This window comes from Eurosta solidaginis, chromosome X (assembly GCF_040869045.1).
Source record: "Eurosta solidaginis isolate ZX-2024a chromosome X, ASM4086904v1, whole genome shotgun sequence".
NCBI classification, from domain to species: domain Eukaryota; kingdom Metazoa; phylum Arthropoda; class Insecta; order Diptera; family Tephritidae; genus Eurosta; species Eurosta solidaginis.
The window spans coordinates 36,679,275-36,696,406 of NC_090324.1; the positions used below are offsets into that span (position 1 = coordinate 36,679,275).

General features: G+C 36.4%; 1 protein-coding gene across 6 annotated transcripts in view; it reads right to left on the bottom strand.

Moving 5' to 3' along the window:
* Positions 1 to 17,132, bottom strand: part of Ephrin (ephrin) — a 655,394-nt gene that overhangs the window by 143,129 nt on the left and 495,133 nt on the right. The window lies entirely within an intron of this gene.

The window sequence follows — 17,132 nt, forward strand, 5'->3', positions numbered from 1 at the left end:
GCTTCCTTCGGTTTAAATATAGCACCAAATTCATTCTCACGAATGATGACAATAGCTTTTTCGGGTATACCACCCAATGTCGCATTTTTGTACGTCGACGATATTATCGTCGTAGGTTGTAGTGAAGCACACCATATTAAAAATCTTTCAATCTCAAGCTTAACCAAAATAAATGCAACTTTTTACGACCAGAAGTTACATTTTTAGGTCACAATGTTCAGCCAAAGGTTTGTTGGCAGACGACTCCAAAATAAACGCAGATAAAAAGTATACAAAACCGACTGATAAAGACGCGGTACGACGATTCGTCGCGTTTGCAAACTATTACAAAAGGTTTATATCAAATTTTGCGTCTCTGCCAGCACCTCTAAATCGATTAAGCAGAAAAAGAGTTGAATTTGTATGAGATGTGGAGTCCGAAAGGGCATTTTTATCTTTGAAAGCAGCATTACTTTCACCAAAATTACTTCAATATCCAGATTTTACTAAACAATTCATTATTACCGTTGATGCTTCCACAACTGGATGTGGCGCTATTTTAAGTCAAGAACAGCAAGGTAGTGATTTACCAATTTGTTTCGCTTCTAAAGCATTTAATAAAGCAGAGCAGAAAAAACCCAATTATAGAATTGGAGCTCTTAGCTATTTATTTCGCAATAAAGCAATTTCGACCATACGTTTATGGCACCCATTTCATTGTAAAATCAGACCATAGACCACTAGTATACCTATTTAACATGAAAGACCCCTCTTCAAAACTTTCAAGAATAAGGCTAGAACTAGCTGAATATAATTTCACTATTGAATATATTAAGGGTAAATCAAACGTTGTTGCTGATGCACTATCGCGTATTACAATGGATTAAATTAAGGAATCGAACAAACAAATTTTAGCAGTACAGACAAGATCAATGACAAAACAGGCAAACGACAATAACTTTCCTAGGAAAATAGATAAAAACGACGAAAAACAACTTACTTTACATGTCTACGAGAAATTTTCATTTAATTTTTCAAAAAAGGTTCCTCGAATAAGATCTGAAATTACTTACGATAAAAATAATAAAACAACAAATTTAAAATTTTTGCGCATATTAAACATAAGAAACTCGAGTTACTTAGTTATGAGTTTGTTAACAAAATAATGACTTTAGAGAAATTACTTTCGAGGCAGATTGAATGGCCTAAAAATGATATTTTATTCAAACATTATACTATTACAAATTTCAAAGATATTGGAAATAAAATTTTAAAATCATTAGAAATTATCTTAACAGACCCAGTGGAACAGTAACAGATGAGCATACAAAATTAAGGCTAATGAAAATTTACCATAACGATCCCATTTCTGGTGGACATTGCGGAATGAAAAAATTACACGCAAAACTACGAAGAAAATTTTATTGGAAAGATATGACTCGTGATATATCCAAATATATCAAAAGTTGTAATGTTTGCCTTTTAAACAAGGTTAAACCTAAAACAAAAGAAAAACTTGTTTTAACAGCAACTCCTTGTATTATAATTTTTTCGACTCTAAGCTGCGGACGTGTTCCTAAAGATTTTAATTTAAATAAAGTGTTAAATTAATTATACCAAATCGGTGTACACCTTCTTTTGATTTCAATGCCGTATAAAGTGTGGCGACGGCGTCCACCGAGATTACATCCAACCATTTGAAAACATGGCAAGTATCTGGAGGCGGCGCCCTCCAAGGCAGTAGCCTGCACATGGGGTAGCAAGAATGGAGTACCGCATCGGGTAAGTGGAGGCAATTGTAAAATCTGAATTTCATAAAAAGAGTATATTTTTTGAAGGATTAAGAGAATATAATGAGTTACCTAGGTACTTAAAATATTGTAAAAATATGAAAGAGTTCAAGAGGCTATTATACAAATATTGTAAAGGAGTACCTATCAGGTAAAAAATAAATACATTTTATAAATCAAAAGCAATTATGCAAAACCCAAAGACTGTACAATATATAAATGTGATCTCATAGATTTAATCTAAGTCCAAAGACTGTAATAAACTGCATGTAATAGACTGCATTTAATAAAGCAGAGCAGAAAAAAACCAATTATAGAATTGGAGCTCTTAGCTATTTATTTCGCAATAAAGCAATTTCGACCATACGTTTGTGGCACCCATTTCATTGTAAAATCAGACCATAGACCACTAGTATACCTATTCAGCATGAAAGACCCCTCTTCAAAACTTTCAAGAATAAGGCTAGAACTAGCTGAATATAATTTCACTATTGTATATATGTATTAAGGGTAAATCAAACGTTGGTGCTGATGCACTATCGCGTATTACAATGGATGAGATTAAGGAATCGAACAAACAAATTTTAGCAGTACAGACAAGATCAATGACAAAACAGGCAAACGACAATAACCTTCCTAGGAAAACAGATAAAAACGACGAAAAACAACTTACTTTACATGTCTACGAGAAATTTTCATTTAATTTTTCAAAAAAGGTTCCTCGAATAAGATCTGAAATTACTTACGATAAAAATAATAAAACAACAAATATGAAAATTTTTGCGCATATTAAACATAAGAAACTCGAGTTACTTAGTTATGAGCTCGTTAACAAAATAATGACTTTAGCGAAATTACTTTCGAGGCAGATTGAAAGGCCTAAAAATGATATTTTATTCAAACATTATACTATTACAAATTTCAAAGATATTGGAAATAAAATTTTAAAATCATTAGAAATTATCTTAACAGACCCAGTGGAGACAGTAACAGATGAGGATACAAAATTAAGGCTAATGAAAATTTACCATAACGATCCTATTTCTGGTGGACATTGCGGAATGAAAAAATTACACGCAAAACTACGAAGAAAATTTTATTGGAAAGATATGACTCGTGATATATCCAAATATATCAAAAGTTGTAATGTTTGCCTTTTAAACAAGGTTAAACCTAAAACAAAAGAAAAACTTGTTTTAACAGCAACTCCTTGTATTATAATTTTTTCGACTCTAAGCTGCGGACTTGTTCCTAAAGATTTTAATTTAAATAAAGTGTTAAATTAATTATACCAAATCGGAGTACACCTTCTTTTGATTTCAATGCCCTATAAAGTGTGGCGACGGCGTCCACCGAGATTACAACCAACCATTTGAAAACATGGCAAGTATCTGGAGGCGGCGCCCTCCAAGGCAGTAGCCTGCACATGGGGTAGCAAGGATGGAATTACTTAGGGACTTAAAATATTGTAAAAATATGAAAGAGTTCAAGAGGCTATTATACAAATATTGTAAAGGAGTACCTATCAGGTAAAAAAGAAATACATTTTATAAATCAAAAGCAATTATGCAAAACCCAAAGACTGTACAATATATAAATGTGATCTCATAGATTTAATCTAAGTCCAAAGACTGTAATAAATAAATAAATGGACGAAATATATTAAATAGGTGACTTTATCCTCTCATTTTCGAAGTGGACGACCACGAAAGGCTAATGTAGGCGTTGATAGGAATATCGTCATCATGGCTCTTCATTTAAAACTGCTCCAGAAACTTCCGCGGAATTGAAGGATAATATAAACATGAAAACTGCAATAGCACCGGCACTGTTTCTCTTGATAAAAACGAATTTGATGGCCCATGGCTAAAAAAAAACCCACTTTCCATCACAAAAAAGCGATCCCGCACGCTAACTGGTATTATAACAACATAAACCCTCCAGCGGGTTAGGGGATCAGAATATATCCGCGGTAGGTATGCCTGTCGTAAGAGGCGACTAAAATACCAGATTCAAGGGGCTGTGTAGCGCAACCCTTCAGGTTGCCAGCGCAATATATAGCTTCTCCAAACCCAATTGTCAACCTCACCTATCCGCGGCGAATCCTGTTTCACTAACAGACGAGGCTCTGGCGACCCCAAGTTCCTCATGGAACTTGGGGGTAGGGAGGGAGGGAATGGGGTGAAGGTTTAATGTGGCCACATAAATCGTTCCCGAGATGGTCGGGCTAGTACCTTAATGGTGCTATGGTACCGGAGCGTACCGGATTTGTATCCGGCAAAGGACCATCACATCGATGACACTCCCAAAGCCTTCGGGGAGCAACTTTATCGCTACAACAACAACAACAACATAACAACATAAATTGGCCAGGGAACGATTGGCGATTCATATTCTCTTATGAGTACATAACAAGTTTTAATCAGTTAAGGTTCGCGATGCGTAGTAAGTCCCAAAAATGAGGAAGATTGAGTCAAAACAGCGTTAAGGCAACAGTGAAGGATTATCCGTATATAACGGTGTGGAACTCATTAAAAACCGTGAGAGTCGCTTAGATTTTGTTAATGGGGAGTTAAACTAACTCCGCCGCCTTCACTGACAGCATTGAAGACGGTATCTCACCAAGAATTGGGGCTAATCGAGAACCGTAATCTGAACGCAGCTGCGAATCCATATTTTGGTATTTTTGGGACTAACCACGCATTACAAAACTGAACTATATTTATTTATTTTGCGCTATTCTGAGAATATGACTCGTCGCCAGTTGCTCCCGGCCAGTTTCTTTTTTCGCAGAACCAGTTTAGTAGATTTTTGTACTAAGAAGCTGGTTTTATTCTAGCCAGAGACCATCTAATTATTGTAGCTCAAGTGACGGCGGACCAACAATATTATAGTTTTCATGTTTATACTATCCTTCAATTCCGCGAAAATTTCTGGAACAATTTTAAATGTATTCAGAGGAGCTATCCTGACGATATTCCTATTAACGCCTTCAATGTCATTTCTTGGTCGACTTTGATAACGTGTGAATAAAGTCCCCTATTCAATATATTTCCTCCAGAATCTCCTTAGGGATAACTCATTATAATGTTCTCCGCTGACGCTTTCCATATTTTGCGTGATTTGTTCTTTATAGACAATTATATTATTTTTTTCTTCAAGGATAAAATTATTACTTATATTAAATATATTTGGTTTTACGAAAACTGCTAGGGACTATCTAATTTTCTCGCCTTAAAATACCACATAATGAGTTAAGGAATTATCAATATTAACCACAATAACTAAAAATTTTCGTTACACAGCTGTAGTGACTGTATATACGCCGTAACAGGGAAAACAGTTTCCTCGGCTTTTTTTTTTTTTTGACCGTAAGTGTATGTATCTAAAATACAAATATTTCGCCACCTCTTATTCATTGTTATAAGCTAGTAAAGAAAAACATAGATTATATCTCCTTAGTAAGATGCAATTTTAAACTTGGGGTCTCGACTTCAATCTATAGTAAATTACTAGACTTTTTTATATGACCAACCCATGTTAAAGTACAGCCGTTTCATTTTTTCCAAAAGGGCAAAGGACAAACGCTCAACCCCATATCCAATCAAAACGGGATGTCAAAGAGGTGGTGGGGTTCTAGTTGCCGTAAGACGTTCCCTCTCCTTTCCTTTTTCGTTAAGCTCCCCAATACTGACTCGCTACTGGACCAAATTTGTGTCTCTATTTGTGGGGTATTGGGAAAGCTGTTTGTGTTTCGCATATTCCGCCTTGTAGTAATGAGTCTTTGTACTACGCGCATGTGAATAATATTTTTGAAGTTTACGAAGAAAACGTAAATAGTCAACCAAATTTGTGTCTCTATTTGTGGGGTATTGGGAAAGCTGTTTGTGTTTCGCATATTCCGCCTTGTAGTAATGAGTCTTTGTACTACGCGCATGTGAATAATATTTTTGAAGTTTACGAAGAAAACGTAAATAGTCACTTTTGCGTTTTGGGTGATTTTAATCTGAACAGGGTTGCTTGGTCAAAACTGCTAAATGACAATCTATTAACACCTACGAATGTTAATCATCCACATGAAATATAATTTTTAGATACTCTTTTTAGTGCCGACTTTATTCAGATTAATTCATTTGTGAACCAGCTAAATAACATATAAGATCTTATTTTTTTCTATGAAAATATAATTTCTCACTTATCTGAGTTTCAATTTCCCATCTGTAAATCAGACGTGCATCATGTACCCTTATCTTTATTATTAGAATTCATTGAATTTGTGCCTAACAACAATACCATTCAAAATATTCCCTCCTACAATTTCAAAGATCCAAATTTTGATGCACTTAAATCGAGTATTGCTGATATTGACTGGAAGTCTGTTTTCTGTGCTGCTAACATATTTAGTAGAAATTCTCCCTGCTTCGAAGTAAAATACATAAATTACCCTGGTACAATACCAGGCTAAAAAAAGTGAAAAATCTTAGAAGAAATAAGTATTTTAAGTTGTATAAAGCAACCAATGACTTCTTTCAGAGACCGATACTTATTATACATGAAACAGTTCAATGTACTTGATAAGTTTTTATATAATAAATAAATCCCTCATTTCGAAGAAGAGTTAATGCAAAATCCCAAGGCCTTTTAGAACTTTGCCGTTCGGAAAAAGGTTCTTTCGATATTCCAACTTCTGTCAATTTTAATGGCATTAGCTCAAACAGTAGCGGAAACAGTGTACCTTTTTGCTCATTTTTTGAGATCTAATTTTGTTGTTGACTCTAATATTTATGATGTTAGGGTTGGTTCTGATACAGCCGAGTCCTTGGACTTTGGCTCATTATCGGTATCAGGATTAGATATTATTAATGGGATCTCGTCCCTACAATCCTCTTTAAAAAAAAGATCTTGATGGGCTGTCTTCTTTTTTGGTTAAAAAATGTAGTAGTTCGCTTTGCGTGCCGTTGTGCCATATCTTTAATGTGTCATTGCCCACAGGCGTTTTCATTGATCGATGGAAATTGGCTTCTATTAGTCCAATATTTAAGTCTGGAAACAAAAGCGAGATAGCAAACAACAGGCCAATCTCTAAGCTATAGGAGAAGTTGGCGTTTGCTGGTGTCTGGTGTCCAGACATGCAGTCCGCAATTTTGGCGAACGCGCGTTAAGATATATATCTGTGTCTAGACATGCAAACAGCAGTTTTGGCGAATTCGCGTGTAAGAATTGCATTCCTTGTATTTGGATACTTTGAATCAGCGTCAGAGAATGAATTTCTGGGTTTTGGAATGTTTGTTATGTATTTGGTAGCCTGGTGAGCTCATACTTTCCATTATTTATGGAGAATGCGGTCTTTTCTATGTCTGAATTTTTTAAAGGAATTTGGTGAAAGCCACTCTTCAAGTCAATGACCGAGAAAAGTTTGTTGCTCCCCAGTTGGGAAAGGACCTCGTTAATTTCGGGAATAGGGTAACGGTCTGCCATTATTACAGAGTTCAACTTTCGATAATCTGTCACCAGTCTGTATTGTTTGTTGCCCAGGGAATCTTGTTTTTTATCGACTATCCAAACAGGTGAATTATAGGGTGATCGCGATGGCTTTATGATGATGTCTTCCAGGAGTTTATTAATTTGTCTTTCGACCTCTGATTTTTGGGACATTGGGTATGGGTAACATCGCGTGTAGACAGGGTTGCCGGTCGTCGTCTTAATTTCCGCTTCCAATACCGTCGTATATGTCAGTTTTTCATCGGGTTCTGCGAAAAGTTTTGCTGGTTACAGAGATTTTGCAGCTCTTCCTTTTGTTCCTCTGTTAGGTGCTCTGTTTTTATTTCCAAATTATTTACCGATCTTAATAGCAGTTGCTTAATTTTAATTTTCTTACCATTTTTAATAATCATGTAATCCCTATAGGCATGAATTACCGCATTTAACTGTTTGAGGTTGTCATTCCCAATGATGCCGTGGAATGACACCAATGAAGGCAAAATGAAAAACTTAAGGCGTTCCTCGTTTAAACCGAAAAGATTTAAAAATATATGATGCGATACTCTTACTTTACCTCCGACGGAGTTCGCGTAAAAAACATTCTCGTTTGGTAAGGGGAGTTTCGATAATGAAGGCTGTATGTAGTTTTTGTTGGAGCCAGTGTCTATAAGGAATTTTAATACCTCTCCATTGCCGGTTTTGCACTGGATGTAAGGCAATAACGAGTGCGTTAGTCTAAAAAATGAACGTCGCAAAACTATTCGCCTTCCTTTTCGTTGTCATATGCGTACCGCAAATAACCGTGATAGTAGTCTTCCCAGGATCGTGTTTCTTCTGCGTTTAGTTCGTCAGTTCCGTGTCCGTATGTACTTGCTTCGCATTGTTCTGTTTCGGCTACGGTGGCGTTAGGCGATGGTTCTATATGCTCTATCCTTTGAAGTTTAGGAGCAGCATTTCTATTGAATTGTCCTGTGTGCGCCGGGGGTGGTCGCTCCGACGCTATGTTGCTGTATCCTGGCCTGTTCATGTAATTGATGTTTCTTGTTCGCTTTGATTGGTCCACATCCATAGGTGTGGGTGGTTTTGGTTGTAATGGCCTTGGCGGTGGATCACTGTAATGCATGGGCCTTTGGATGTTTGGTGTATTCGAGTACTGTAGATGTGGACGGTGATATTGCTGATACTGAAGTTGTTGGTACTGAGGTTGATGGGGAAATCGGGTAAATGGAGACATTGATTGGGCGGCCACCGTGGTGTGATGGTAGCGTACTCCGCCTACCACACCGTCTGCCCTGGGTTCATACCCCGGGCAAAGCAACATCAAAATTTTAGAAATAAGATTTTTCAATTAGAAGAAAATTTTTCTAAGCGGGGTCGCACCCCCCCCCCCCCCCCCCCCCTTCCCGGCAGTGTTTGGCAAGCGCTCCGGGTGTATTTCTACCATGAAAAACTCTCAGTGAAAACTCGTCTGCCTTGCAGATGCCGTTCGGAGTCGGCGTAAAAACATGTAGGTCCCGTCCGGCCAATTTGTAGGGAAAATCAAGAGGAGAACGACGCAAATTGGAAGAGAAGCTCGGCCTTAGATCTCTCCGGAGGTTATCGCGCCTTATATTTTTTTTTTTATTTGCGGGTATAGTGGTTGATTGGATTGTTTCCTCGGTGGGAGTGCAGACTTTTGTTGGTATGTTCCAAATGATGCTGCAGGTAGCATTGGTCTTATGTGTAAATTGTACTGGCTGTTAGCGTGAGGAGCTCTGAAGTTCTGGTTCTCCAGTTTAATGCATAAATGTAAGGCTTCGGGTAAATCAGGCGGTTCTTTCATGCCGAGGAGTCTGGACAGGTCACCTGATAGTCCTCGAACAAAGGTATCTAGTGCCTTGTGACGGTATGTACGCGTGATGACACGCATGGCATTCCCGCTAATATCACGTATAATTCCTTCACCTAGAATTCATTCACCGATTTCCTGTTTTGGACCAAACAAGTCATCTGGTACTCTAGAGTGCCTAAGTCCCGTTTTTCGGCATAGTGTGCTGTGAAATTGCTTTCAAATTTAAGAGGGTGTTATAGGATTCGAGTGCAGCGTCTGCACTGCCTACACTTTTTTTGCGAATTAGATCATTAGATCCTTTATAAGGTTCCTAAACTCAGGGGAGGCATTCAGCGATTGGGGAATGCCAGCTGGTTGCAGCCGAGGCTGTGGTTGTGCTGGTGCCCCTGCTGCAGATGCACCTATATTACCCAACAATGGTGGTCGTAGCACATTATTTTGGGCCATTTTTGTTCTAAGTTTTTGGGTTATTGTGTATTCTTTTCCTTTTTCCTTTTATTTAACAATCTCTGGAGGGTCCCTTTTCAGGTGAATCGCAGAGTTGGATTTGTTGTATTGTTAACTGCCTATTTAATTTATGAGCTGTACAAGCTCTTTATTATACAATGTAATTATTTCGAAGAGAAGAGAAAAAAAATTCTGAAATACAAATGTTAAATGATTGCAAAAAAGAAATAAAACTATTTATAATATCTCCTACAATTTAAATCTCTTAATTTTATATAGGTAATTGTTTGCTAAAAAAATGTATTTCTCTTTCTTTCACTGCTTACTTACTTTTTAAAATACTTCTTTTAATTTAAACACTTATATTTTCACTTAAATACTAAAAAATGCATTTCTCTTTCTTTCACTGTTTACTTATTTTTATACTCAGCTGAGCAGTGCTCACAGAGTATATTAATTTTGTTCGCTTACCGGTAATCCGTAACGTCATAAACTAATCTGAGATAGATATAGACTTCTATATATCAAAATAATCTGGGCGAAAAAGAAATTCGGTTAGCCATGTCCGTCCGTCCGTCTGTCCGTAAACACGATAACTTGAGTGAATTTTGAGATACCTGAATGAAATTTGGTATGTAAGTTCCTGGGCACTCATCTCAGATCGCTATTTAAAATGAACGAAATTGGACTATAACCGCCCACTTCTTCGATATAGAAATGTTCGATAAACCGAAAAAGTGCGATAATTCCTTACCTAAGACGGCTAAAGCGATGAAATTTGGTGGGTGGGTTGACCTTATGACGCAAAATAGAAAATAAGTAAAATTTTGGTCAATGGGCGTGGCACCGCCCACTTTTAAAAGAAGGTAATTTAAAAGTTTTGCAAGCTTTAATTTGGCAGTCGTTGAAGCTATCATGATGAAATTTGGCAGCAACGTTACCCCCAGTACAATATGTGTGCTGAATACAAATTAGCAAAATCGAATCACGAACACACCCACTTTTTTAAAAAAAATTTTAAAAGTCAAATTTTAACAAAAAATTTAATATCTTTACAGTATATAAGTAAATTGTGTCAACATTCTACTCCAGTAATGATATGGTGCAACAAAATATAAAAATGAAAGAAAATTTCAAAATGGGCGTAGCTCCGCCCTTTTTCATTTAATTTGTCTAGAATACTTTTAATGCCATAAGTCGAACAAAAATTTACCAATCCCTGTGAAATTTGGTAAGGGCATAGCTTCTATGACGATAACTGTTTTCTGTGAAAATGGGCGAAGTCGGTTGAAGCCACGCCCAGTTTTTATACACAGCCGACCGTCTGTCCATCCGTTCGGCCGTTTGCACGATAACTTGAGCAAAAATCGATATATCTTTACTAGACTTAGTCCACCTACTTATCTGAACTCACTTTATTTTGGTATTATAAATGGTCGAAATCCGACTACGACCACGCCAACTTTTTCGATATCGAAAATTTCGAAAAATGAAAAAAATGCCATAATTATATACCAAATACGAAAAAATTTATGAAACATGGTGACTGGATTGGTTTTTTGACGCAAAATATAACTTTAGAAAAAACTTTGTAAAATGGGTGTGACACCTACCATATTAATTAGAAGAAAATGAAAAAGTTCTGCAGGGCGAAATCAAAAGCCCTTTGAATCATGGCAGGAATACTGTTCGTGGTATTTACATATATAAATAAATTAGCGGTACCCAACAAATGATGATCTGGATCACCCTGGTCCACATTTTGGTCGATATCTCGAAAACGTCTTCACATATACAACTAAGGGCCCCTCCCTTTAAAACCCCCTCATTAATACCATTAATTTGATACCCATATCGTACAAACACATTATAGAGTCACCCCTGGTCCACTTTTATGGCGATATCTCGAAAAGGCGTTCACCTATAGAACTAAGGATACCCCTTTTAAAATACTCATTACCACCTTTCATTTGGTACCCATATCGTAAAAACACATTCTAGAGTCACCCTTGGTCCACCTTTATGGCGATATCTCGAAAAGGCGTCCACCTATCGAAATATGGTCCGCTCCTTTTTAAAATACTCTTTAATACCTTCCACTTGATACCCATGACATACAAACACATTCCAGAGTTACCCTAGCTTCATTTTCCTACATGGTGATTTTCCCTTATTTTGTCTCTAAAGCTCTCAGCTGAGTATGTAATGTTCAGTTACACCCGAACTAAGCCTTCCTTACTTGCTTTAAAATTCTTCTTTTAATTTAAACACTTATAGTTTCACGTATATACTCTTAATCTAAACCTTACAGCAAAATAGCAAGCATGAAGTATAGATGTTTTCCTTTTTTCCTTCTGGGTACTTGAGATCTACTATTCCACTTCTATTATACTCGCTGCCCCTTCCTCAAGTGTGGGTAAGGGGGTGAGTCATTGGTCCTTTGATTGCGGCCGCTACTGTAAAAGTTATTTTTCACTCGCGGCTGGACCCTTTTAACGTTGGGTGCCAGTTAAACTACGGGAAGTTATAGTTTATAAAAAATATGGATACTTTGAATCAGCGTGAGAGAATGAATTTCTGGGGTTTAGAATGTTTGTTATGCAAACTTGTACAAAGCATGAAAGGTAAAGAAGAGAGTGAGTGCAAAATTAGGTATGGTTGCGAATATGTAAGTTAGTATCTCGTGTCCTGAGAGATATAAAAAATTAAAGGTGCGGCGAACCCACTGTTCGCCGATACTCATTTAAAAGTAAAACACGAACAACGTCAATTTCAATTAATCACAATTTATTACGTGCCACTTGCACGTCCCAAAATTAACTGAACTAAACATCCAAACTAACTTATTAGCTAACCTATTACTGCTAACTACACTGGACCACGAATTTCAACTTTTTCTCGTTACCAGAAACGCCGTTATGAAATTCGAATGTAAAATCACCCCTTGATTTCGAAAATTGAGTTCATTTTTGATTCTATGGTACCGTTTTTGAGATATTTGCAATTTACCGTTATTCGAAAAAACCAAAAAGATGGCTCCCTTTATTTACCTATATCTCACGAACGGATCAAGCAATTGCAAAACAGTTTACAGAATCAGAAAGACGTTAAAATTTGCTATAAACGCGTCATACTTTTTTTTTTGCTCAAACAGATAGTTTTCGAGATATTACCTTATCATTTCAGATTTTTGTTCTTTTTTATGAAAAAATATGAAAAAAATTACTCTTTGCGAGGGCAGCATTCCAAAACCACTACTTCTTTTCCAGATATTTTTTCTTTACGTAAAGCTCTCTTTAATTAGAAAAAAGATAAGCTATCATCGAAGAAAATCGATGCAAAACTACGTAAGTTATAAGCGATCAAATAAAAATACCCAGGTTGCGCAATTTCAATGTATGTATACATACATATATTAAAGATATAAAGTGCAAATGGGATATTATCCGGATAAACGAATAACACCATAACAATGATAATACTTTTTCCTTAAATAAATCAAATAGTACTTTTAATACTCGAATTGTTTTATAGTAGGTAGAGTGGTTGCATCGAAAGGAAGAGTGGTTGGGTTCGAAACCTGCTGTAGGCATGTAGTTATAAACATGTATTTCCGTCACTTATGGGTAAGTATGCAGGTAGATTTTCAAAATTATAAGGCACAGAAAATTTTTAAAGCCTACATATAAAGCAGTTAGTATAGTATTTTCTTCTCCCGGCTTCGTATAAAAAGGAAGCTTTCTGTCTAGGTAAGATTTGATTTTTTCAATTTTATTCTTGTTCCCAGTATAAATATGAGTTAATGCGCCTTGAAACTTCATAACATCTGCAAGGCTCGCCGAAGATAGTTCAGTTCATAAGTCAAATTTCAAAACCGTGATTTATTAAAAAAAAATAAAATGAGTAAAAGGACGCGAGAATTTGAGTGTAATAACGATCCAGATATGTTCTGTTTCATGTGTGGCCAATATACTATCATAAGGCGACGACGAGTGTTATCAGATCATATCAAAACTTTATACTCCAAGTATTTTGGCATTGAGCCTAAGAATGCTGAAAACCATGGACACCGAACACTTTGTGTACATAGTGTCGAGTAGAATTGATTCAGTCGGAATCAGGACAACAAATAAAATTTGATACACCAATGATATAGAGAGAACCTACTTGCCATTCAATAGAGTGTTATATTTGTCGAACAAAAGTACTTGGCGTTGGAAGATCAAGAAGAGTAACCTATGCCAGTACCTATAGTGACATTACCAGTACTACATTCAACGGCAGTTGCGGATCCAGCTCCATTGTCAACAGTAATATCTGAGTGCGAGGAATCAAGTTGTACTGAATTTCGCATGGGAAACGAGAGAAAAGTTCTGTCACAAGCACAACTTAATGATTGGATAAGAGATTTGGAACTATCCAAGGAAAAGGCCGAGATCCACACTTCTCGTATGCAACAATTTAAATTTGTGTCATTCGATGTTAAGGTGTATATTGCAGAACTCGTCACAAACCATTTTCCAAACACTATACCAAGAAAGACAGTATATGCTACTGCAACGACATTCGTGGTTTATTCAAAGAGTTTGGTCAAACATATGATTCAAAAGTGCGGCGATTGTTCATAGACAGCAATAAACTGAGTTTGAAGGCTGTATTATTGCATATTGGTAACAAACAGCCTTCTATCCCAATCGCACATGCAGTAAATACAAAGGAAACCTACGAGGAAATGCAAAAACTACTCAAATTTATCAAATATGAAGAGCACGATTGGAAAATATGTTCTGATCTCAAAGTCGTTGCAAGGCTATGCGGTCTACAAAGTGGCTACACCAAGCACTGCTGCTTCCTCTGCAAGTGGGATAGCCGAGCTCGTAAGGAACACTACGTCAGAAAGGATTGGCCGGAAAGAGTCGAGTTTACCGTTGGTGTGGATAACATCAAATACACCCCTCTTGTCAAGAAAGAGAAAATCATACTTCCACCCTTACACATCAAGCTCGGTCTCATTAAAAACTTTGTTAAGGCTTTGGACAAAGAAGGCGAAGCATTCGACTATTTGAAAACAATTTTTCCAGATATTTCTCAAGCCAAGATAAAGGAAGGTATTTTGTTGGACCACAAATAAAAAAAAAAAGTTGATCAACAATAATCAATTCAAAGGACTACTCTCATCAGTTGAGGCAACAGCGTGGGAATCCTTTGAAAAGGTCGTTGCTTCTTTTCTCGGTAGACACAAAAGCCCTAACTACGAGGAGATAGTGAACGACTTAATGAATAATTATGCGAAAATGGGTAAATATTAAAGGCTTATTAAAATTAATTTCCCCAAATTCTATAACTTGTTTACCTAACTAATATTTTCTTTCCAGGCGTAAATATGTCTATAAAAATTCACTTTCTGCACTCACATTTGCGCTTTTTTCCGGCAAATCTTGGCGACGAACATGGCGAAAGGTTTCATCAACAAATGAAACCAATTGAGAAAGATATCAAGGATTCTGGGACGTCGCAATGATGAGTGATTACTGCTGGTTTCTCATAAGAGAAACCGAACCTAAACTGAATAAGCGTCAAAGTAGAACGCATAATTATTTCGACTACATAGTAAAATCAAATTAAGATAAAGATTGTTAAAATATAGTATAAACATAACTAAATAAAAAAAAAGTTAAAAATATGGGTAATTTCATTCATAAATTGAACTTTTAACTAAATAGAAACAGAGCATAGCTAGATATTTCACTCTTCTTTATACCATACATACGTTTTGAGGTATACGTTGAAATTGCGCAGCCTGGGTATTTTTATTTGATCGCTTATAAGTTACGTAGTTTTGCATCGATTTTCTTCGATGATAGCTTATTTTTTTTCTAATTAAACAGAGCTTTACGTAAAGATAAAATATTTGGGAAAAAAGTTATGGTTTTGGAATGCTGCCCTCGCAAAGAGTAATTTTTTTCATATTTTTTCATAAAAAAAACAAAAATCTGAAATGATAAGCTAATATCTCGAAAACTATCTGGTTGAGCAAAAAAGAATGTATGATGCATTTATTTTATCGTCTTTCCGATTCTGTAAATTTCTTTGCAATTGCTTGACCCGTTCGTGAGACATACGTAATTAAAGGGAGCCATCTTTTTGGTTTTTTCGAATAACGGTAAATTGCAAATATCTCAAAAACGGTACCATAGAATCAAAAATGAACTCGATTTTCGAAATCAGGGGGTGGTTTTACATACGAATTTCATAACGGCGTCTCTGGTAAATTTTGGCCGTCGACCAGTGCTATTTATGCTACGGTTGCAGTTCCCACATTTCGCAAGTCGAATGCTTGCGCGTGTAGACAGGAGTTGCTTATATTGCAATTCCCATGATTTCAATAATTTCGATACCTGACCTGATCGTTGGTTGCGCGTGTGCTGCGTCAGCGAAGTTAGTAAGTGGAACAATATGATCACATGCCTGGCAACGTGAGTAAAGGGTGGGCCATTTGTTATTATTGGGATTACAGGTGAGATAACTTGTATGTGTGTGTGTATATTCATGTTTACAATTAGTAGTTAGTGTTCTGCTGTACGTATGTAACTAATTATGTTTTAAATATTATTTGAGTAGTAGTATTAGTACAGTGTCTTAAAAGATTATTCGACCACAGTGTGTCGCAAGTTTGATCCACTTCGATAACGAGTGGATAAAGCCACCTTTCCAATATATTTCGTCCATAATCTCCTTAGAGATAATTCATTATAATGTTCTCCGCTGACGCCATCCATATTTTTCGGGATTTGTTCTTGGCAGTAGTGCACTTTATGGTACCCACCGAAATTTGGGCCAAATTTTTCGAGTGCGGTATCAAAACACGCGTATTCACGCCTAGATTAAGAATCCGAAAGTGGAAGTTAACTTTTTTTGCCCTTTTAAAAGTTATCGGCGAAAAACAGGTTTGTGTGATAAATATTGTTCCCGCATGTTTACAATCTTTTAAGCGCACATATCACTTTACTTTTTATATTAGGTATATTAACATAATCTAACTTACACGAATTAACGAAAAAATTATGTTAAATTTCACTAATTTACTTATAAAATATCAACACAAATATTGCAAAAAATGTCTGTCCAAATGAAAATACATGAAAGTGAACAGTGTTGCCAACTCAGCAACGATGGAAATTACCTTTATTGTTCTCTGTTAGGATTAATACAAGGCGGTGGCCGTTGTGAATCAAACCAATTGTGATATCTTCTACACAGACGTCAAAATTCCAAAGTGATTGGGTCACCTGGTTTGTAATTGACTATCGCTGTCTCATTCTGTATCTCTTTCTATCACCCGCTGAAGATAGCCGGCCCTATGCGTCGTCATATTGAACACCCTGCCAAAACGCCAATAAGTAGCCATATTGAACGTCCTGTGAGGCAGTTGACAGATAAGATATCACACATAGTTTGGTTCACAATGGCGGTGGCGGCTCAACATAAATTTAAGTAAACATACAATTACATTGTTTTTGTAATTTACTGAATATTTTGCTATTTAATATATTAAAAGAGAAGAGAGTACGTCTATTTTTCCAAATAAAAAGTGATGCTGGCAA